General features: G+C 44.5%; 1 pseudogene; it reads right to left on the bottom strand.

The window, feature by feature from the left end:
- Window positions 1-1,198: 1,198 nt before the first annotated feature.
- The window catches only part of LOC146822084 (fucolectin-4 pseudogene), a 252,151-nt pseudogene continuing 228,705 nt past the window's right edge, over window positions 1,199-24,644 (bottom strand).

Genomic DNA, 24,644 nt, shown 5'->3' with positions numbered 1-24,644 from the left:
AGTCAAACTTTGAGTCAGTGTCTCGGTGGGGCCGAGGCAGAGTCAGTCTGAGGTGAGCATAGTCAGGTATGAAGACAATATATGGGGAGGAGCCAGGTGGCAAGGGTCTGATGAAATGAAAATGTTACAGCTATTCTGTCCTTGCACTGTTTTATGTAAGTTAGCATTCGCTGCACCATTTTATGTTACTCGCCATTTTGAATCATGCCACTGACTGTTTATTGTCCCCTGGTAAAGCAGGCAGTGGAAATTGTTGTTTTTCCACGGTTGGTCCTATTCTGCTAATGAATGCACTGTTCTTATTAGCGCATTCAATTTCTCACTAGATAGAGGTTATCTCCCACCAGTCTAGCGGCAGGCAAAAACAGGGTGACCTTGGCTAAGAGATACTGTGTGCCTGGCCTCAGAAACTCATCCTGCTGTACTTGTTTGTGTTAGCCGCACCTGCTCGGAAAGTTCCATTATGCGCGGGTCTTCCTTGGTTCTGAAATGTACATAGTGTATTGCTATGCTTGCTGAAGTCAGTTCTCTCTGCAGCACCCTTAAGCAACTGGGCAGACGGGGCTCCACTCGAATGTATCTGAATAAACATATACTTGTTGTGTATTTTCTACTGTTTAACCAACTCTTCATTTGCTATGGAAGGCTGAGAGGTAGTCGTGAGTGACCCAAGTGACCCTAAATGGGCCACTTCCTTCAGGTCTGTGCAGCATTACTGATGTCAGGGAAACGCCTGGATTTCAGGTAGAGCTTGTATACAGTAAGTTGCAGTTTATGGTGATCTCTGATTTTTGTTTGAAGTACACACACACATACATGCATGCACACAATAAAGTGGAGTAAAGAACAGTGCAAATAGCTTGTGACAGTGTTAACATGTTAACTTACTATTGATTCCATCCTCCAAAGTCATTGAAAAGTGGTGTTTTGGTCTCTCAGCTTTCTAACAATTGCCTTAACAGTTTGTGCTCACATTACGAATACCTCTAACAGTATGATAAACCATTTACAATTATACTTTTATTGAATTAAACTGAAAGAAACATATGAACATTTCAAAATATTTTGAATCAAATTAACAAAAAAAAATCCAGAAACATTGATGTTGCTGTGTATTCAATTCATTGATTCAGTAGTGCTCCAATACTCTAATGACTAATAATAGGATCGCAAAGAAATTTCCTTATTTGCCACGATTTTATGATTCTGGTTGTCCAAAGACCTGCACTTCACAAAGCGTAAGGACCCGTCCTTTGCCTCGTATAATGACGTTCACATAACGACCGACCATTCCGTGACAAAGGAATGTCTGGGTAGCACCACCTGCAATACTGGAAATGTAGGCACACCTGGGGAAGCAATAGAAAGGCAAATATGAAATAAGTCATTAATGTTTGAAACAATCTTCCTTCCTGTGTTCTGTTTATGTATCAATTATTCAAGACTATTTCGCAGCAAGAATTGGCAAAGGCAAGAGGAATGGTTTTTTAATTGTTCATCCCCAGAGACACAAGACATGCCTGCACACATACAGCAGGCGCACATGTTCACAGACCAACACACATACAATCATTTTCTTAAAGTTTAGCAGACACACATGCAAGTGCATTTACAGTGTTCGATGCAAAGCTACATCCCTACAAAACTCTAAGCAGCCAAAACAAATTGTGAAGTGCATCAACAGAGCACTGGAAGATGTGCAGTGGAGGTCCAGGGGCCAAGATTGACCAATCTTTCATGCAACACACCAAGGTGCCTGCGTTGTGGCCAGGATTCCTTAGAGGCAAACATATTTCTATAGCATGACACTAACCCGTCATCCGTAACAAAACTAGTGATCACACCTTCACCCATTACAACAGATTCGGATTTATGCATACCAATGGCATTCTTAATCCTAAACCTAAATGTGACTCTTGTGTCATATGACAGGTATGATTTTTAAAATGTTTTTTTATTCTGCCATAGCACACACCTTGCTATAGGCTGACAGTGTGCTGAATAACAATTACTATAGTCACAGTTTATTAAAAAGCACAACTATACAAAATGGATCAACAATTTTAGAACAGAAATGGTTCAAACAAAAGATTTGCAGAACCAAACAAAAGTCTCCTTTATATGTATATGTATATGTCTTTATTAATAACCTATAAGGGGATCTATTTATGTAGGCTTGACTGGCTGCTGTCTTAAATGTTGCCATTTCCAATAAGATTGGTCAATCTGTTGTGCTGCTGCTTCAGAGATTGTACAGTTTTGCTTCAACATTGTATGCCAACATTTATGTTGATATTGGGCTCACACACCAATTATATACAGGCCTTCTCAAAACATAAATAAATGTGTTTACAAAAGCTTGGCCATTGTTCACATAAAATTGTAGAATATCATTCCTCTCTCAACCACTGGTAAAATCATTGACAAGACAGCAGTAACCAGTACTAAACCTACATCTCCCAGCACCTCTTCCTACTAGTGTGTCCACACTGATCCAACTTAATCCAGGTGCAGTCTTCCACATTAATGACAACTAGATGCTCCTGGCAATCATGGCCTCCAGAGCATTACTCAACTGGCCTTCCTTATATTGGAGTCCAACTGATTAAAAATGTCCTACTGTAGTTCAATGTGGACTTTAGCCTCAAAACCACTGCTGTGATACTAGTGCGGATGTCAAATCTCTTTGTGTACGCTTCCAATCTTTACACAAAACTACTGAGAAAGCTTCAAGTGGTCCACAGAAATTATTACCAGGAATATGCACCTATAAACTGATGCATCTTCGTGCAATCAGTTACCTGTCTAAAAAAACTAACATCTAATCTTTTTGACACTGAAACTGGTTAAAAGTGAATCAGAAGGGGACGTGCGCACAGCCTCTTTCAAGATGGCCACCTAGACACAGAGCTCTGCGCTGCATCGGTAAATGCCGCTTCAGCTTAGTCAGTTCCTGAACCGCTCTACTCTTCAATGGGGAAGTACTTATAGCGGAACATCCCCTGAACATGAGGCTGTCCTTTAATTTCTCTTTCTTGCTACTGTCTCCATGAAACTTCGTGCGACATCTGTAACAGCCTTCTGGCCGCCATTGTGTATTCCTTACTGTCTGATGCAATTCTCTTCAGCTCCGGGCTTTCACTGTGGTACTGCTTCTCCCTACTTATCTTTATTGTTATTGAGGTTTTTTCCAGTACATTTTGGATCCCTCCATGTATATCTCAAGACTTATGCCACTGGGCTATCTTAGTTTTATTGGGAGGAGAGTTTACTGGATTTCTATGCTCATGCTGGACTGCAAGTTTTTCTTATCACATGGGCAGAAGTAAACATTTAATACATTCAAATAGGAGACTTACTGCTGGTTTGCATGTGTCGGGCTGTCCCTCCTTAGAGCCCCCTATGATTGATTTGCATAATTCTGTCAGTATGGCTCCATCTATCTCTTCCAGATTAGGGTCTGTGTCCATTGTGCCATCCAAAGTGCAATCACCCTCTTCTGCTAACAAAAGGCTTAAACTGGAACCTCCCTCTTCGCCGAAATCTGTTTTGCCTGTATCTTCGGACACTGTTTTGGAGGAAATACAGGCTTTGAGACCATTTATTGAGGAAACCAATACACGTTTAGCCCCCTATGATTGATTTGCATAATTCTGTCAGTATGGCTCCATCTATCTCTTCCAGATTAGGGTCTGTGTCCATTGTGCCATCCAAAGTGCAATCACCCTCTTCTGCTAACAAAAGGCTTAAACTGGAACCTCCCTCTTCGCCGAAATCTGTTTTGCCTGTATCTTCGGACACTGTTTTGGAGGAAATACGGGCTTTGAGACCATTTATTGAGGAAACCAATACACGTTTACAAGTTCTGGATACTAAGTGGTCTTCACTTGACTCCAGGGTGTCCGTAGTAGAGCAAGATGTCAGTGATGCACAAGATGTGTCCACAAGGGTTTTATCTCTGGAAAAGTATGTTTTGCTCTTAAAAATGTCTGCTGGGGATCTTGAAAACAGAAACAGGAGCAATAACCTTTACTTGTATGGTCTTCCAGAAGGTATTAAAGGAGACGACCCTGTGACCTTCTTCACCTCTTTTCTTGCGAAACATCTGGACCTCCCTGCATCAATGTCTTTGAATATCCAGCGAGCTCATAGATTAATCCTCCTATTTTTGAAATTTACTGACCTCTTACAAGTTTTTAATGTAGCTAAACTTAAAAAGCAAGTAATTTAGTCTAGAGCTAAATTGTTTTTGTCCCAATATGTTTCCACAGTAACTGCTAAACGACAGAAGAACTTCCTTGAACTTCGACCAGCTTTGCATGCTCTGGGTGCGCGCTATGGCTTATTTCATCCATACTTTATTTGAGGTCGCATTTTCTGAATCGCACCTCTACGATTGAAGACCCTGGGGATCTTCGAAAATTTCTTCATTCACACTCTATGGCTTTCATGGAGACTGCTGGCCCTTCCTTTATAACTTGACTCTAATGTGACAGTCTTTGATAATTTCCCTTTATTTTTCATTTTTTGCTTACTTTACAGGTTGTATTTGATAGTTGTTTCTTTATTAAGTTTTTTCTATTTGTTTTTCTCTTTTCCAATCATCATTGCAGACCATCCGGACTTCTTACATATCCATTTTCTGTTCGTTCTTGGCTTCCCGATGTGTTGCGTTTCCCTCTGTTGGCTGTGCTGCCTGTCGCCAGTCCTTGTTTTTTGCTTGTTTCATTATGAAGGTACGAATCACAGTCGTCGGTTTCTTTTTCACATGTTCTGTCCTCTCTTATTGTCTCATTTATTCCCTTTCTCTCTTTCCTATTCTTCTTCTCTAACTTTTTTCTCACTGATCTTACTGTATTTTTTCCTCTATATACTCTTTCTCTCACTATTTTACTCCCCTTTTTCTATTGCTGTTGATTGTGTCGTTTCATCTAGCTCTATTTTTCTACATTCAGAGTTATATCTTGGAATGTGAAAGGTTTCATTAACCCTATAAAGAGGCAGATTATTATCCCATTTAGCCTCATACGATCCTGACTTAGCTCTATTGCAAGAAACCCATTTTACAGAGACAGAGGCTTTGAAGCTCAAATGGAATTGGGTTGGTTTAGCCTTAGTGTCTGTTGCGACTACTAAGAAAAATGCCGTAATTATCTATTGTCATAAAAAGTTGAAATGTTCTGTTATTTTTCAAGACATGGACTCGGAAGGTAGATGGGTATTAGTTCAGCTACTCATTAATAATAATATCTTTAACTGTATTTAATTGTTATGGTTCGACTCAACTGGATTACTCTTCTTAGCCTAATGTTATAAAAAAATGAATCTAATATAATGATGAATTTTTTATCCTAGGAGGTGATTGTAACCACGTTATTGACCCATTTATTGACAGCCAATCCCAAGTTTGCTTTATTCCTCACAAGACTCATAAACAATTCCAGAGTACAATCTCCTAGACATATCTTGTAGATGCCTGGAGACTATATAATCCAGATGTAACAGGATTTTTAGACTCAGAATCTTTTTTCCTCCTTAATTGAACCTATTGCGATTTCTAATCATGACCCGGTTTTTGCTGAATCGATTTGCTCCGTTCGCAGCCCAAGTCTTGTAGATGGAGGTTTAAAAATTCTCTTCTGCAGGAACCAACTTTTTCTTTCTTTTTACCTCCTTTGCTAAGGATTTATTTTCCTTTGATATGGGATGCATTTAAGGCCACTGCTCATAGTTTTATCATAGATTTTGTTTCCAAAAAAAGAAACAATCACTTAATCAACATAAAATTCTATTAGCCAAAATTAAATGCCTAAAGCATTAATTTGGCACTTCCTCATCTGATTCTGCTTTAGAGGAGCTTGTTCGTACAAAGCTAGATTTTAACAAAATAACTACGGATACTGCCTCATCTAATCTCCTTCGTACTAGTGCTCATTACTATGGTGGACGAAATAAAGTTGGCAAACTCTTGGCTAATTACCTCAAATCTTGGAAAGAGGGGTGTTGATAGACTCCATTCATTCTTTGGATGGAAAACATCTTTTTAAAGATCAGGACATCTCAGATGAATCTATGAAATTCTATAGAACTTTATATACTCCGGAATCCCCTACATCTGTCTCCTTAGTTTATACCTATCTTAGTTGTGTTTCCCCTCCTTCTCATGGAAACCTTGACTTTGCATCTCTAGAATCTGATTTATCGATTCTGGAACTATCTAAATCTCTAAGACTCCTTAAAAAAGCTAAAACCCCGGGTCCAGATGGGTTTACGGTAGAATTTTATTTACATTTTTCAAACCTACTACTTCTGTAACTATTGCATCTTTTTCAAAACTTTTATGTTACTGGAAAGGCAGGTGGCACCTTTTTAGAGGCTACAATATGCATAATTCATAAAGAAGGTTGTGATCCTAAGCAATGTAAGAACTATCACCCTATATCCTTTGTAAATGTCGACTATACATTTTTTGCCAAACTATTTGCTTTATGTCTTGAACCTCTTCAGTCGAATCTAATTGGTCCAGAGCGGTGTGGTTTCTTTAAAGGCAGACTAATGCCCGATAATTCTTTGGTTACTATTTAATGTTTTAAAAAACTTGAACTCTTTCTTAATCTTCAGCGGAAGGTTCTATTGATGTGGAGAAAGCTTTTGATTGGGAAGATTGTTTCTTTTTATTTAAAGCTCCTCATTGGCATCGTTTTGGTCCTTATTTTATTTCTCTTATCTCTTTGCTTTATACAGTATTTAGAGCTTCTCTTGTAGTTAATGGTCTTATCTCTCAATTCTTTCCATTGCAACATGGTGTGCATCAAGGTTGCCCCTATTCCCTTTTTTACCTAAATCCAATGGAGGAGTGAATTTTCCCAACTTTTGGCTCTCTCATAAGGCCTTTTGTCATAGATTAGCTTCTAAATGGCTTCTTACTTCTTCCCCCTCTTTCACACCTTTATGGGTTACAGTTGAATGGTCCCTACTTGCACCTCTTTCTGTAAAAGAGATCTTGCCTTTATTACAAAGGTCAATGTCAGTTTTCTCCTGCTGTTCTCTTCTTTTAAACCATTGGTAAACAGAGATTTATTATGGTCACCATTAGCTAATTATCTAATTAAGGTTACAACAACTCGTATATTACGTAATAGTTCTGAAAATGTTCAACCTCCATAGATTGTTACTTTCTCTGCTTTATTCCCTGCATTATTTTTCATAATTGATAATTTTTTTTGGTTTTAGGTATTTTAATTTGTTCTTTATTTTTTAGTAGTTTGTACTGATACTTGATTTGCAGTTATATTGTGTTCCCTTTTCCCCCCTCCTTCCCTATGATATTGTCAAAATAAAAATAGCTTTCTTCTCTATTTTATTGCCTACCTTTTCTTTTTTGCTATCTCATAGTTAATATGTTAAGTTGATGGCTTATTTTTGTAACCGTCATTAATTCAATAAAGCTTATTAAACATAAAAAGTGAATCAGCAGATGCTAAATGCAAGTTTAATGGCAATTAAGAGGCAAAACCTACATTCCTAAAAAATGAACTCTGACTATCTGAGATCTCCATCACTAGTGTACTGCGTGCCAAATTCTGATTGTATGTTGGCTGGCCCAGCTGGTAGCTGAAGCCAAAAAGGGAGCAAATTATCAACAACTCCATCACCATTCAATACATAAGTGCCTGTTCACCTCATCTACACATCTCTACTGATGAACGTCAATTCACTAAGATTCCAGAGTTAGCAGAAGTGATATCACGTATACTTCAACCTAAGTGACATCACAGGAAATTATGTCATAGGAAATTTGACCCCATAGTAAGCGCACAATTAATATAATAATACAGCTGTTACTTCACAAATTAGTGTCAATTTTAGATACAACCTATATTTTAATAAAAATGCTGATACAGTATGCCAATTAATCATTTCTTTTAATTCATAGGATATAGTGCCATGAAGCAAAGAGCAACACTAGGAATCAAAAATATTTCTACTGCAAATGGTCATAATATATAAAGATTTCTGCACTGTACACCAAAAAGGCAAAATGTATTGATACATGTTAGACCTGGTATCTTGGTGCGGTTTCGCCTGACTTTTTGACTTCTGATGGCATGTTTTTTGACTTTTTAGCTGACTTCATTTTTCTGGCTTTAGGAATCTGAGCACTTTACCACCGCTAACCAGTGCTAAAGTGCATCTGCTCTTTAGTGAAAAAATAGTAACATTGGTTTATCTGCAGTTGACATGTTTGATTTATTTATAAGTCCCCAGTAAAGTGCACTACATGGACCCAGGGCCTAGAAATCAAGTGCTGCTCATGGGCCTGCAGCACTGATTGTGCCACCCACTCAAGTAGTACTTTAAACATGCCTCAGGTTTGCCATCATAGAGACTGTGTATGCATTTTTAAATTCTAATGTTAACCTGGCAAGTTACCCTACTTGCCACCCCAAACCTTCTTTTTTATGACATAATGGTCACCCCTAAGATAGGCCCTGGGCAACCCATGGGCAAGGTGCAGTATATTTACAACATAAGATGTGTACTTTTAAGTTTTACATGCCCTGGTAGTGAAATATTCTTGATTTTGTTTTTCACTACTGCAAGGCCTATCTCTATCTCTCCCATGGGATAGCATTTAGGTTGCCTTGTTACATTTTATATGTGTATTTTCCAATTGGGAAGAGATAGGACTCCCAAATTTGGTGTCTCTCGCATCACAATTTAAAACCACAAGATATGGTGAAGTTGGTTTCAAATTGCAATTCTGAAAATGCCACTTTTAGAAAGTTAATTGAAGGTTGTAGGCTCAAGCACCGGTAGCTAGATAGTGGCATTATTCACCACTGAGGAAATAGCAATTTAGGAACACGAGCAGCTTTGAAGGATATATTGTAATGGTTTAACCTGAGCTGCCTTTAAGCTTGCTCCCAATGGGCAACATCCCCTGGAAAAGGACTCTCTAAATCATGTACAAAAGGATTGTGGCATGCATGAAGTTTATGAAATAACTGATTGGTGTAACACTTTGAAGTTTTGTTCATGTATTGTTGTTTATTACGTTTATTATGTATTTTAGGTACTTGTTTGAAACAAAAAGTGTTTTCTCTATTTCTGACATATATTATAACAGAAATTGAAAAAAATGAAAGAATAGTTGAATAAATATGCAGGACCAATGGAATCTGGTATTGGTTCTTGTCTGTTTAAGTAGATAACAGCAGAGAAAGTAGTAGATAGATTCCTTGTGCCAATTTTAGAAAGTTGGCATTTTCTTACTGTAACCTTATGGTGCCTTCAGCCTGTCTCTGGAATACACGTCTGGGTGGGTGACAGCTAGCTTCCTACGTTCCCTTTAGACAGCCACACACAAAGAAAGAGTAGGTTAGGCTGAGTAGACATATGCATGCTGATGGGTTATCCTGAGCAGGATGGGAGGGAGGAGATGGCACTTACACCTGAAAGGGCTCTGTCCTATTCCTACGAAAAGGGTTGCATACCCCCCTGTAGTGAGTCTGGAGCCAGGGAAGGCATAGCAGGGTCTTGTGAACTTCAAAGGCATTTCTTTGAAGTCTCCCTACTTTAAAGGCCCAACTAGGCATACGTCCTGGAGCTCTAACACCATCAAATCAGAACACTTCTGGAACTGAGGACATTCTACCAGGAAGAAGGACTTCTGTGTCCGGAGGGGCTGCCACTTTGCTGAACTGCTTTGTTGTTTTTGCATGCTGCTTCTTGTCTGGGAGTGAGAAGGACTAGACCTGCTTCTCCACATCCCAGAACCTAAGTATTCTCCAAGGGCTTGTTGGCTTGCCTCCAGTTTCTGAAGTCTCAGGGATAGCAAAGACTTCCAACTTCAAAACAGCACCTGGACTTTGCTTGCTGTAAGTCCTGCTCTGCCAAGTGGTGCCGATCTAGTCCAGGTCCCTTGGAAGTGAGTATAAAGTGCTGCATCTGCCAGAACCTGTGCATCAACACTGTTGGTCAGATTGGAACCAGTGCAACATCTGCTGCGAGATCCAGATTTATGCATCACTGCTGTTGCAGTGACCAGACCGGCGCATCGCACTCGGAACCACCGCTACACCTCCAGGACCACCGCTTTGGCACCAATGCATAACCACCACTGCATGGAGAAATCTGACGGAACACCCCATTTTTGTGCGGATCACTGACAAATCGCTTGGCTCGAACTGCAACAAGGATTAAGGTACTTTTGGTCAGCGAGCTCTGCATGGGCCTGTAGCTGGCCTGCGGTCAGCCTGGGCTCTTGACTTTTCCAGAGTCCAGCACGACCATTTAAATCTTTGGGCGCGATTTGCTTCTAAGTACTATTTTTGCATTTAATAAAAAAATATATTGACTGGTGTGGAGTCTTTTTGTAGTGTTTTCACTGTGCTACTGTTTGATGTGCTGCATAAATGACGGCTCTGTGCCAAGCTATCAGAAGGTGAGCAGAGGTTAAATTTTGCTGTCGAACTGACTTTCCCTTACTAGGATTGTGGGTCCTGCTTGGACAGGGCACATACCTCTGCCAACCAGAAAACCAATTTCTAACATTTGGTGATCAACTGTAAGTATAGGAATTGTATTTTTGCAGTGCCTTACAGTGATTGGTGTACAATACTATCCATATCAAAGACCAATTTTAACGTTTTTAATTTTTCCCATTTATCATTTATTTTTTCCTAAAATCATGTCTCTGACTGGAGGAGGTGTATCCACACCTGCAAAAATGGATTTTGAGCTAGCCAAACTTGAGAGTTACACTGTGGTCTAGCACGAGATTTTCTGCAAGGGGGTTGAGCTTTCCACAAAGGGCTTCACAAGGAAGGTGGAGCAGCAAAAGGCACTGAGAGCCTGGGCAGAAGCTTGCGATGCAGCACCTGTAGCCCAGAGGATGACAATGAGGAACTGGTTGATGAGGAGTTGGACCAGGATTAACTGGAGAATCTGGGTCTCCAAGTGGGGTAGGGGGCCGACAACATGCCAGGAGTAGTGACCCCCCCCCCACCCCCCAGGGAAGGGAGCAGCATATCATCCAGAGGCTTGTCCCTAGAGGAGTTGAAAGACAAGCAAGAAAAGTAAAATTGAAGCTAGCTAAGGTCAAATTAGAGAAAGAAAAATATTTGAAAGAGAGAGAGAGCTTTGATAGAAAAGAAACTGGCCATTGAGGAAAATAAAGTGATGTTGGCTTATGAATTGAGCTTGGAAGAGCTGGACATTAAGGCCAGGAGCGCTGAGCCCAGCAGTGACACTGGCAGCATTCTTTAAGTGTCCTCTGACAAGAGAGTACACATACCTAAGTGTATGGTGTCTGATTATGGAGTGGGAGATGACATAGACCCATGGTTTGAGGTGTATGAGATTGCTTTCCAGATGCACAAAATCCCTGAGGGAGATTGGGGAGCTAGTCTGTGGAAGCATATCCCTACTGAGTGGAGGGACACCCTACTGGCCCTAAATGGAAGTGACAGATGAGGTAGCCTCACATGAAGGAAGCCCCAATCAGGACGTATGATTTGACCCCAGAGACATACAGGCAGAGTTTTAGGGACAGTCTGAAACTACACCCACAGACCTGGGTGGATTGTGTCGATTCTTTTTGCAAGGCATGGGATGGTTGGGTGAAAGGCAATGATGTTAAAGATTATCAGGAGCTGTATAACTTGACTGCAAAAGAGCACTTGTTTATTCTCTGTTTTTCAGCACTTGATTGAGAGTACTCTCCCTGATGCTAGGGAGCTTGCTAAGGAGGCGGCCCGCTGGCTCAGCACCAGGGTCCTCAAGAAGGTATCTGGAGGGATCACCACAGGGGCAGGGTCCTCATCAAAAGGACGGGGGGCCAAAACAAAAGCAAGGAGTTTTCTAAAGAGCACCAAAATAGTTCTTCGGGTCGGGACTCCCATCCCCTTGCTGATAAGAAAAAAAGTGGTTCCCTGACAGTAAGTCTGCAGGGTTGGTACCCCTTGAGTGCTATGAGTGCCAAAAAGTAGGGCACTACAAAGGGCATACTAAGTGTCCCAAGAAGGTACAGCCCCCACTGGTGGGCAGTCATCGGGGCTCGATAGTATAGCACTTAGGGAGGAGTTTGTCACAGTTAGGCATGGGCAGAGCTCATGGACTTTCACTTTGAAGAATTCCAAGTAGTTGCCGAAAAACTCCTCCAAATTCCTTGGAGTTCCATGAGCAGGCTGAGTATTGCTCAGCCACCCCTACTGAAGTCCCCTTGGCTGCTGAGGGTCGTTGGGGGCTGAGACCCCTACTGTTGTGACAAGTAAGTTCCCCACAGTGGAACAGCTAACACATTGTCAGAGGCCTGCCCCCTTTCTCAACCACTCTGCACAGGGGCCTCCTGGAACACTACTGTTTGGGGTATGAAGTCCCCTTGGCTGATGAGGGTTGTTGGGGGCCATGAACCCTTATTATTGACACAAGTAAGTCCCCCACAATGGGACTGGCGATATGTTGCTGGAGGCCTCTCTCTCTTTCTCAACCACTCTGCATAGGGGTCTCCTGGCACACTACTGGTTGAGGATAAAGTCCCCTTGGCTGCTGAGGGTCATTGGAGGCAAGGTACCCCTATTTTTGCGACAAGTAAGTCCCCCACAGTGAGACTGCTGAGATGTCGCCGGAGACCCACCTACTTTCTCAACCACTCTGCAGAGGGGCCTCCTGGCACACTACTGGTTGGAAGATGAAGTACCCTTGCTGCTGAGGGTCATTGGGGGCCAACAACCCTTATTATTGTGACAAGTAAGTCACCCAAACCGGAATAGCTGAGACATCACCAGAGGCCCCACTCCCTTTCTCAACTACTCTACACAGGGCCCTCCTGGCACACTGCTGGTTAGGGGATGAAGTCCCCTTGGCTGCTGAATGCCGTTGGGGGCCAATAACCCATATTGTTGAGACAAGTAAGTCCCCCACATCAGGATTTCTGAGAAGTTGTCGGAGGCCCCATCCCCTTTATCAATCACTGCGCACAGAGGCTTCCTGGCACACTACTGTCCAGGGTATAAAGTTCCCTTTCTGCTGAAGGTCATTGGGGGCCAAGAACCCCTATTGTTGTGACAAGTAAGTCCTCCACAGCGGGATTGCTGAGATGTCCTCGGAGGGCCCGCCCCTTTCTCAACCACTCTGCACAGGGGCCTCCTGGTGCACTACTCATTGGGTAATGAAGTCCCCTTGGCTGCTGAGAGTTTTCAGTCTGCTTGCGAGCACCCGTTTTGTCTCCTCATGGTCCCCTTGTGCATGAAATGACGTGTTGAGTGCACCAACGGAAAAAAGATTCTGCTCCGTTGTGGAGTGTGGACTTTATCAGTAACTCTGCTTTATCCGCAGAACGCGGAGTTGTTGAATTTGGCAAACTCCACGAGCAGAGTGGAATTTTATGCCCAGGCCTACTCCCAGCTTGTGGTAGGGACAGTGTTGAGGTTACCCTTGTGTCCCTAAGTGATGGAGAGATGGTTTAGAAAGCCAACATGCCTAGTAACACTTGGAAGTACAGCCAGTGGGTCACCACTAATGAGCAAAGGCTGGAGGCTCTGAGAGACAAAAGAGCTGGCATGTGTACCATCTGGTGTCATCTGGCATCTTCAGAACAGGTAGTCCTTAATGTGTTTCCTTGCCTGTCGATTGTCTGCTTGGTAATGACATGGCGCATACCACCAGAAAGGAGGTGGAGCTCAGGTCACACTTTCAGATGTTGGGGTTGCCTGAGTGGATGTCCCTTACCACATGGTCCATGGCAGCCCATGAGGGTGGTCAAGAGGACCTGGAGCCTGGAAGAATTGCTTAGGTGTCTGCCAAAAAGAAGGAAAGCAAGGAGCACAGGAAACCTGCTCCTGACATTCCCACAGTCCAGGAGGAGGACGGCCCGGAACCTATTGGGGAGGATGTGGCTGAAATGGAGAACCTGCCTGTGCTGTCCAACTGGCAGCAGGAAGAATGTCTCACTAGGGAGGAGTTCTGCAAGGCGCAGAAGGAGTACTCTAATCTTGTGGGTCTTCGGCACCAGGCTGAAACCCAGGCAGCTGGTGACAACTCTGAGAAGCGTTCCCTCTATTGGGCTGAATGGTCTCTTGTATAGCGAGCCTATGGCTTCCCAGCCTGGTGCAAAACATGGTTGGTGGCACTCTAGTGTTTCAGGGCCTTCCTACTGGGAGTGTCTCATGATGTCCCACTGGCAGGTCATTTGATGCAAGAGAAGACCTTTGACAGGCTTGTCATCCACCTCTATTGGCCTAAAATGAGGAAGCCAACAGAAGTGTTCTTTAGGTCCTGTCCTGCCTGCAAGGTGAGTGGTTAGTCAGGGGAGAAGTGCAAAGTCCCCTACAACCTTTTCTTGTCACTAGCATCCCTTTTGAGAGGGTGGACATCAACATTGTGGGACCTCTGGACCCCAAGACAGCCATGGGCAACAGATTTGTTCTGGTTGTGGTCGACCATGCCACCTGGTACCTGGAAGCTTTTCTTCTGAGGACCGTGACTGCACTAAGGAGGTGGTATCTATTTGGTTACATCTAGGCCATGTGGGAGGAGTATGGGGTAACCTATAAGTGCTCCACTCCTTACCACCCCCAAACCAATGGGTTGGTTGAAAAATTCAACAAAACCCTCAAAGGCATGATTATGGGTCTACCCGCACCCATGAAGCATAGGTGGGACGTCCTCATTCCATGTCTTTTGTTCTCCTACAGGATGGTACTACAGAAGGGTGCCGGCTTCAGCCCCTTTGAACTTCTGTACTGGCACCCTGTGATAGGACCTTTCAGTTTGGTGGAGGAAGACTTACAGCAAGTTCCCAGGAAGGCACCCCAGGATGTAGCTGGCTACATGCTGGCCTTCAGTAACTAGACAGCCGCTTCCAGAAACTTGCAGAGGAGAATCTGGAAGCTAGCCAAGAGGACATGAAATGTAGGTATGAACAGAATACCACATTGATTGAGTTTCAGCCTGGGTGATGGAGTATATGGCCCTGCAAGACCTCTGGTCTGGGACTTATGAGGTGAAGGAGGGCAAGAGTGATGTCACCTACTTGGGAGACTTCAAGATTCCCAGGACCCCTTCATGTCAATCGCTTCAAGCCCAACTTTGCGAGGTCTGAGTTTACCATGCACTGATGATGGGATGGGTGAGGCGAGTGAACCTCACCCCAATCTCCTTTCTTCCAAGGAGCAGGATGGGTCAGTGGAGGCTGTGACCCTGTCCCCTACCTTGACACTAGATCAGCGGAGAGGCATCCACCAGTTGCTGGGACAGTTTGCCTCTGTTCTCCCTTATCCCAGGAGTCACTACATGGTACAACCATGCTATTGATACTGCCTGTGAAGAACAAAATGTACAGGTTCACTGATAAGGTGAGAGCCACCATCGAAGATGAGGTCTTTAAGATACAAGCTTTATGGGATATTGAGCCCCCAAACAGCCCTTGGCGTAGCTCATTGGTGTGGGTCCCCAAGCTGCCCCGCCAGTGTAACACCGAACTCCAGTTCTGTGTGGACTACTGTGAGCTCAATGCAGTCACCAAGACTGTTGCACACCCCATCCCCAGAGCTGATGAGCTCATAGATTGACTTGGAGCTGCTGAGTTCCTCAGCACATATGACTTAATGTCTGGGTACTGGCATATTGCCTTGACCAAGGGGGCTAAAGAGAGGTAAGCATTCTGTACACCAGAAGGGCACTTCTAGTTCTGGGTCATGCCTTTTGGGTGGAAAAACGCCGCTGTCACCTTCCAGATGGTGGTCAACCAGGTCGTGGCTCGGTTGGAGAACTTCAGTGATGCCTACCTAGATGACATTGCAGTCTTCAGCTCCACTTTTGCCACCTCCAGGAATTGCTTAATGTGCTGCAGAGTGCAAACTTGACTATCAAAGCTAGCAAGTGCCAGATAGGGGAGGATTCTGTTGTCTACTTGGGACACCAAGTAGAGGGCAGCAAGGTGCAGCCCCTTCAAACAAAGATTGAAACTATTCTAGCTTGAGAACCTCCCAAGACCCAGACAGAAGTGAGAGCCTTCTTATGCCACATTGGTTATTACAGGAGATTTGTCAAGGGATATGGCGCCATTGTTGTCCCTTGACAGAACTGACTCCCAAGAGACAGCCACATCAGGTGGTATGGACAGAGGTGTGCCAGAAAGCTTTTGACACCCTTAAGGTGGCCATGTTCACAGTACTCATGCTCAAGGCCCCTGAATTCATGGCGCAGACAGATGCCTTGAAGCATGTTATAGGGCCGTAATATCACAGCTAAATGAAGAGGGCCTGGATCAACCTGTGGCCTAAATCAGTAGGAGGTTACTTTCCAGGGAAGAGAGGGGTAACCCAATAAGGGATGGTTTTGCTGTGGTCTGGGCACTGAAGAAGCTAATGCCATACCTGTTTGGTAATCACTTCCAGGTTCAGACAGACCACAGGCCCTGTAATGATTTCCCTTTTAGGTCCACTTTGTTCTCCATTAGTTGCAAGTATTAGCTGTTTTAGGCTGCCTCTGGTTTGCACAGCCACACTTAAAACATTTGTTTTTGTGACGTGATATTATTTAAAAAATACGCTGCACATATTTTTTTATTCAGTTACCCTTCTTGGGATTCAGTCGGAACATTTCGTACAAGGTCGAACAACATGGTGTACTCTTCTCTTGTGCCCGGTCAGAAACATCTCCTAACATTTTTAGACATAACATGGTAGCACATCTGCAGTTTTCTAACACACTAGCTCTTATCATATAAACCATGACTCGCTCCCCTGGGGGCAGAAAGGAAAATTCCAGCAGAGAGACCAGTTCTGGAATGGAGGTAGCAGTCTTGCATAAACTGCGTTTACACCGATGATGCGGATCACATAACTACAAACCAGGTATTGGGCCCATTGCTAATATCAGAGATCACTAATATATCCCTGTGCTCAGATAGTGAGGGTATGCCTAGATGGACATATTAGTTGCCATGGTTGGGCTATCCATTGTATACAACCTACTAGTAATGTTGATGACGTTCTCAGTTGTATTTGTTTACACACTTGCCTTAAAATAGACTAAGATAGTTTCATTAAATATACTGTAAACATTATTTGTGTTTTTGTTTTGTTGAACATGGACATGAATGAGTGAGAAATGAAAGGTGACGATCTGTTTCCACGGTGCCCTTGGGGACTAGAGATTCGTGATCTAGGCTTGCCAAAATCACCTGCTACTCTGGAAAAGTTAGGAGTTCAGGTGAGGCACTGTGAACTAGTCGGATTTGGGCCTACAGGCACAGACTTTGCAGATAGATTCAGTCCCTACATTCTGATGTCTTGTTTTCCCAAGGCACAGTTCTGCTTTCAAGCATAATGCCTGCAACGTGGCGCCACCAATGACGGTATGGTACTTATTCAATGGATCTCCCGAGTAGTGCTTGTGCGTGCCCATAGTACCCTTACACCTACCACCGGAAACGGTGGTGTTGGGGATGTATCCTCCAAAGTATTTTTAGGAAACACATATTTTTTCTGTTTGTTGGTCAAGCTTGAACCTTCAAAAGGATTACCCATATTTGTGTTTGCACTTTGTTTCCATTACTGTATTAATAAAAGGGCAGCCACATCCTATACCAATTTCTGACAATTGCAGACCTGCAGTCTGTGCACATAAAACTTTGCATGGCCTTGGCATTGCAGGCGGTTGCTTTATCTTCATGCTTGAAACCCACGACGGCTATCGCTTAGAAGTCTTTTAATCTTGGGTCAGTTTTCCAGCTGTGGAAGCTAATACAGGCACATTTCATAAATACAATAATGTTAATCCACTGCAACAATACAGAGCATATTTGCTCTTAGAAATTCCTCTTTCACATTGGGAACATCAAAATTGGATAAGAGGCGCCCTTATACATGTACTTGCACCTATATGCATGGGTCCCCTTAGTAATCAGGGGCCTACCTGGCCAGCAATAGCTGGTTATACACAATTCCCTAATTTGCAGAATCTCAATGTTAATGAAGTACAACAATTGTACGACGGTCTAGTTAGATTATATAGACACTCAACTCAGAATGTTTTGCCCACCTTACTGGCTGTCCCAGCAAAGGCCGGCTTGGCAAGGCAAGCTCAGTTGCCTGCACTGCCAACCATAAGTTCTGTAATTGTTCATTCAATTATAGACAGAATTACCACAAATCGTGAGGGAAATTCCTTTCCAGACCACAAGACCAGCACAAAATATTGACTATGTGATTAAGCCATGGGATGGTTCCCATAATGGGGGACTGTGCCACTTGGGGCACAGTCTTTGCTACAGTCTCTACCATCACACATGATACTCAGTCTTGCCAGAGGTGTTAAAACAAATACAGAATGAACACAGGGCAGCTGCTGCCCTGGATTTGGGAATGAAACTAATGGGAAACTTTTCTGTAGTCTCCCCAATTATTCTGTCTAACATTAAAAGAGAAGCAACTTCTCTGGCTATGTGCCAGCAGCTCATGCAGGTTGCACCAGTCACCTGGGGACACAAGCTACCTATAATTGTTGCTGTAGGATATACTTTAATAGGTCGCAATAATTTGTGAACCAGACCACGTAAACCACAGCTTTGCAAACCTAGGGGCATATTATCAAGCCAGTCGATAAAATTATCGCCGCTTTAGCGGCAGAAAACTGCCGCTAAAACGTCGATAATGAGCTTGATAATATGCTCTATGGAATTCCAATTGAAGCCCATGTTTGATGTCCTGCACATCTAACATGGGCTTCAATTGGAATTCCATAGAGCATATTATCAAGCCCATTATCGCCGTTTTAGCTGCAGTTTTCTGCCGCTAAAGCGGCGATAATTTTATCACCTAGCTTGATAATATGCCCCCTGGTTCTGACAAGGATACTGCCAAGCAGAACCCAGAGCTTGTTAAAAACCTATGGGACCAACCCAAACACAAAGAAAAAGCTAAACATTGAGGAGGTTCTCAGTCACTGAAGTCCTCTGAAAGACACTATAATTTGTGTGATTGCACACAAATAAAGGCACCTGTAAGGTATCAGATTTCTGATACTTGTCCTTCTTGTTCCTTTCAGGATTCATCTGGCAAGCAATATAAGAGAGGATGGTGTTCTGATTGCAGATAGGAAGAGTACGTGAAACCGAAGAGAGACTCACAACACTCGTCTGACATGAAGATAAAGGATGAGAAACCTCCTCAATTTAAGCCCCAATTTCAGAAAAAGAAAGTTGCGACTTTAATGGCAAAATATGACTCAGACACTGAGAACTCTCCTTCGGAACAGGAGGTGATCAGTGACTTTCCTCAACATCATGGCAGAAGTCATTATAGTGCACTGGAATCTCCAGTAGTTTCCGGCAGTGACTCCAACTGCGTTACAGATGAAACCCGAGACAGGCGCGTAGCCTCTCCAGATAGATTATTTAATTTGAATATACAAATAAAGTGGTGACATACAGCGCACCATTAAAGTAATATTCTGGGAAAATTTAACGTAATCGTAAGTCATTCTCATAGCGGAGGTCGACTGGCCCCCACAGTTTGTCTAACCATCCTCACAGGGTGAGGATGTAATACTCCCATCATTCTCTGCGCTTATCCCTGTCGAAGTCAAACAAGTCTAAGCAGCATATTGGGCTCTTGGATTAGCCCTAGCTTTATATTATAATCATGTTCACTGCATAAGGACTCTTCTTTATCATCCCTTTTGAATATTAGGAATACTCAAGCAACCCTCAATTTAGAAGAGCGTGCGAATCAATATTCTTTTATACGTAGTAGCTCCAAATAAGACCTTGAGTAAAAACAGAGTTAATTTGGCGACACGACGATGGTACACGGCGGACGCGTCGTTCCGAGAGAGTGATATTCAAACACCAAATGAACTCTGTTTTTACTCAAGGTCTTATTTGGAGCTACTACATATAAAAGAATATTGATTCGCACGCTCTTCTAAATTGAGGGTTGCTTGAGTATTCCTAATATTCAAAAGGAATCGGATATAAACGTGTGGATACTTAGGAGCTTTTACTTATACCTGCATCAAATATACCTAAAGCCTTGAAGAAGTTACTATGTAACAAAACACGTGTCGGCTGTTTTCCCATCACTGCCAACAAAAGAGGCAGTAGGATCTTGACCTCTGTGGACTTTTAAGGATTATGTTCATGTTTTGGATCACACCCACATTTTTCTATTGTGTATAACTGTGTGATTTGCTGAAATTCTGACATTAAATAACATTGTGCAGTATATTGACTATATGGTTTGGTTTCCTGTGAGTTTACCCATTGATTATTGAATTATAATTCTGTCTAAATTACTTGACAATTGAGAGATATCTAGAGTGCCGAGGTACATTGTATTTAAGCTTTACATGGGAGCTCTTAGGAACTCCTGTGGATAGACACCAGTGGTTTGATCACCTTGAGGGGCACCAATACAATTAGCACTTACAAAATGTTGGAAGTAATTTACTTTTAAGATTGATGTGCGATCCTGTTTTACCATCACTACCATTTGTGTGTTTATCGACTCTCCTTATCATATAAAACCCATAAAGTCCAGCCCAAATGTGCAACCTCAAAATACCATAAAACACGATACTAAAGCACCCGTTACAGAAATATTTTCCCAGCTGGAGAATCAGCGAGTAATTGAACATTTTGTCTCTCAAATTAATAATCCCCTTTTTCCTGTTTCAAAACCCGGATCATTCATTTTACATAGTCTTAGACTACAGATATTCAAACAGTCATACACGCACATTTGCAAATCAAAATACACACAGTACGGTTCTTATAAATAACATAGTCCGTAAAAAAAATAAAACAGCATTGGATATTTCCAATGTTTTTTTTCTGCAAAAATATAGCACCTCAAAGCAGAGATTGCACTGCCTTCTTGGCTCTAGGCGTTCAGCATCGCTTTCTTGACTCCTTATGGGGTATAGGAACAGTGCTGGGCTCAAGAAAGGAGACTGGGGAGTGGTTCAAGATATTAATCTCGATGCATTGTTATGTGTAGATGATATCTACCTGATGGATGATGAGTAAAACACACATTTGGCCAGGGTGGAACGCATAATTGTGGGTTTATGGATTCCTGCTACAAGTTCAATTTTAAGAAATCTAATATAGCATTTCTAAGTGCCCTACTTTTAGGTTACAAACTTACACACAAAGGTAAAAGCCTTGCACCACACTTCCTAGATAAGTGTGCTCCCCTGCAGCATCCAAACACTCTACAGAAACTGCAATGCTTGTTAAGATTTTTTAATTTTGGTAGAACCAACATACCTGATTATGCACAGCACATTAAATCATTGTATGAGTTAATTCATCCTGATTTTTTTAGTTGATATTGGACATCAAAACACACAAACATACTCAGATCACTACAATCTGACTTGCTTGCAACGTGTCACTTACATACAGGTTTCAACACAACAAAGCTGGTCATCTGTATCTTTGAGAGGCTTTACCTATATCACCTTTAATAAAGGTAAAACAGCTCTGATTGCATATAAATCCAATTTATATTTCAGTGTAGAAAAGCGTTTTGCATCCACTGAGAAAATACTGACTAGGGTGAAGATAGCTATACTTAAGGAACAGCCAATTGCACAAAGGAAAAGCATTATTGTCGCTACTGCTGTTCTGGCTTTAGAGTATGTTACCAAAGCAAGTGTTTCTAATGCTAAAGCCCTCCTAAATGGATTAATTGTGCTACATCCTTAACAGCTGTTGATGTAGGCTTCATCTTTGACCATTCTCTACAGACGCAAGAAATTCTTCAATATGAGCATGTTTATCCCATGCCCGGCAATATTTTGCCTCTTGATCAGTATAGCTATATTTTTTATACTGATGGTTCAGCCCAACCTGCTAGCTGTAGGTACCAAGCACCAATATTCAGCGGCATGCACCATTGTTCTTTGTGGGATGTAGGATTCCAACCACACAAATGTTGCACGCAGTCCTTAGGGGACCTCGCTGCGTAGTTGGCTCAACTAAAAGCCTTGTTGCTTGCACTAGAACATATGGATCCCGAATTCTCCACACTTAGGTGCCGATTCCGATCCGTTAAAAATTTTCCCCGTACGAATCGTATCCGGATTTTTTTCCGTACGAATCGTACAAGTCCCGTACAAACTGGCAAGTACGATTCGTATGTTAAAAAGTCCATACGAATCGCATTGGGTAAATTCCCCGACACGTCCTCGGGTCGGGAAAAGTGTCCGACACGTCCCCGGACAGTTTTACGTACGAATCGGAAATCTGAAGTCCGAGCGCGCAAGTACGATCCGTCCCGTCCGTCCGAATGTACAACCGTATGGAAAAAACACCGTACAGAGCGAACTTCTATAGCAACGATGGAGACGTCCAAACAGGTTCCCGGTATGCGTCGAACACCACCCAGCCCCCCGTGTGTACGCGCCGTACCCCCAGCCCCCCCCCCGCGGATGGACGCGCCGTACCCCCAGCCCCCCCGCGGATGTGCGGTGCGGACCCCCAGCCCCCCGTGGATGTACGGTGCAGACCCCCAGCCCCCCCACGGATGGACGGTGCGGACCCCCAGCCCCCCCCGCGGATGTACGGTGCGGACCCCCACCCGTGTATGTACGAAGCGTACCCCCACCCGTGTATGTACGAAGTGTACCCCCACCCGTGTATGTACGCTCCGTACATATGGGGGTATGCTCCGTACATACACGGGTGGGGGTATGCTCCGTACATACACGGGTGGGGGTACGCTCCGTACATACACGGGTGGGGGTACGCTCTGTACATACACGGGTGGGGGTACGCTCCGCACATACACGGGTGGGGGTACGCTCCATACATACACGGGTGGGGGTACGCTCTGTGCATACACGGGTGGGGGTACGCTCCGCACATACACGGGTGGGGGTACACTCCGTACATACACGGGTGGGGATACACTCCGTACATACACGAGTGGGGGTACGCTCCGTACATACACGGGTGGGGGTACGCTCCGTACATACACGGGTGGGGGTACGCTCCGTACATACGGGGTGGGGTACGCTCCATACATACACGGGTGGGGGTACGCTCCGTACATACACGGGTGGGGTACGCTCCGTACTTACGGGGGTGGGGGTACGCTCCGTACATACACGGGTGGGGGTACGCTCCGTACATACACGGGTGGGGGTATGCTCCGTACATACACGGGTGGGGGTACGCTCCGTACATACACGGGTGGGGGTACGCTCCGTACATACGGGGTGGGGTACGCTCCATACATACACGGGTGGGGGTACGCTCCGTACATACAAGGGTGGGGTACGCTCCGTACATACGGGGGTGGGGGTACGCTCCGTACATATGGGGGTGGGGGTATGCTCCATACATACACGGGTGGGGGTACGCTCCGTACATACATGGGTGGGGGTACGCTCCGTACATACATGGGTGGGGGTACGCTCTGTACATACACGGGTGGGGGTACGCTCCGCACATACACGGGTGGGGGTACGCTCCGTACATGCACAGGTGGGGGTATGCTCCGTACATACACGGGTGGGGGTATGCTCCGTACATACATGGGTGGGGGTACACTCCGTACATACGGGGTGGGGTACGCTCCATACATACACGGGTGGGGGTACGCTCCGTACATACACGGGTGGGGGTACGCTCCGTACATACGGGGTGGGGTACGCTCCATACATACACGGGTGGGGGTACGCTCCGTACATACACGGGTGGGGTACGCTCCGTACTTACGGGGGTGGGGGTACGCTCCGTACATACACGGGTGGGGGTACGCTCCGTACATACACGGGTGGGGGTATGCTCCGTACATACACGGGTGGGGGTACGCTCCGTACATACACGGGTGGGGGTACGCTCCGTACATACGGGGTGGGGTACGCTCCATACATACACGGGTGGGGGTACGCTCCGTACATACACGGGTGGGGTACGCTCCGTACATACGGGGGTGGGGGTACGCTCCGTACATATGGGGGTGGGGGTATGCTCCATACATACACGGGTGGGGGTACGCTCCGTACATACATGGGTGGGGGTACGCTCCGTACATACATGGGTGGGGGTACGCTCTGTACATACACGGGTGGGGGTACGCTCCGCACATACACGGGTGGGGGTACGCTCCGTACATGCACAGGTGGGGGTATGCTCCGTACATACACGGGTGGGGGTATGCTCCGTACATACATGGGTGGGGGTACACTCCGTACATACGGGGTGGGGTACGCTCCATACATACACGGGTGGGGGTACGCTCCGTACATACACGGGTGGGGGTACGCTCCGTACATACGGGGGTGGGGGTACACTCCGTACATATGGGGGTGGGGGTACGCGCCGCACATACACGGGTGGGGGTACACTCTGTACATACACGGGTGGGGGTACGCTCCGTACATACACGGGTGGGGGTACGCTCCGTACATCCGCGGGGGGCTGGGGGTACGGCGTGTACACACGGGGGGGCTGGAGGTACTGCGCGTACATCCGCGGGGGGCTGGGGGTACGGCGCGTACACATGGGGGGGGCTGGGGGTACGGCACGTACACACAGGGGCTGGGGGCGTATTCGGCGCGTACCGGGCCCCCTTTTCCTCACGCTCATAGCTTTTCCGGCACTTTTTGGGTGCCGTAAAAAT

Source organism: Triturus cristatus, chromosome 6 (assembly GCF_964204655.1).
Source record: "Triturus cristatus chromosome 6, aTriCri1.1, whole genome shotgun sequence".
NCBI classification, from domain to species: Eukaryota; Metazoa; Chordata; class Amphibia; order Caudata; family Salamandridae; genus Triturus; species Triturus cristatus.
The sequence above is the reverse complement of the archived record's forward strand: the minus strand, read 5'-3'. Positions and strand labels throughout refer to the sequence as shown.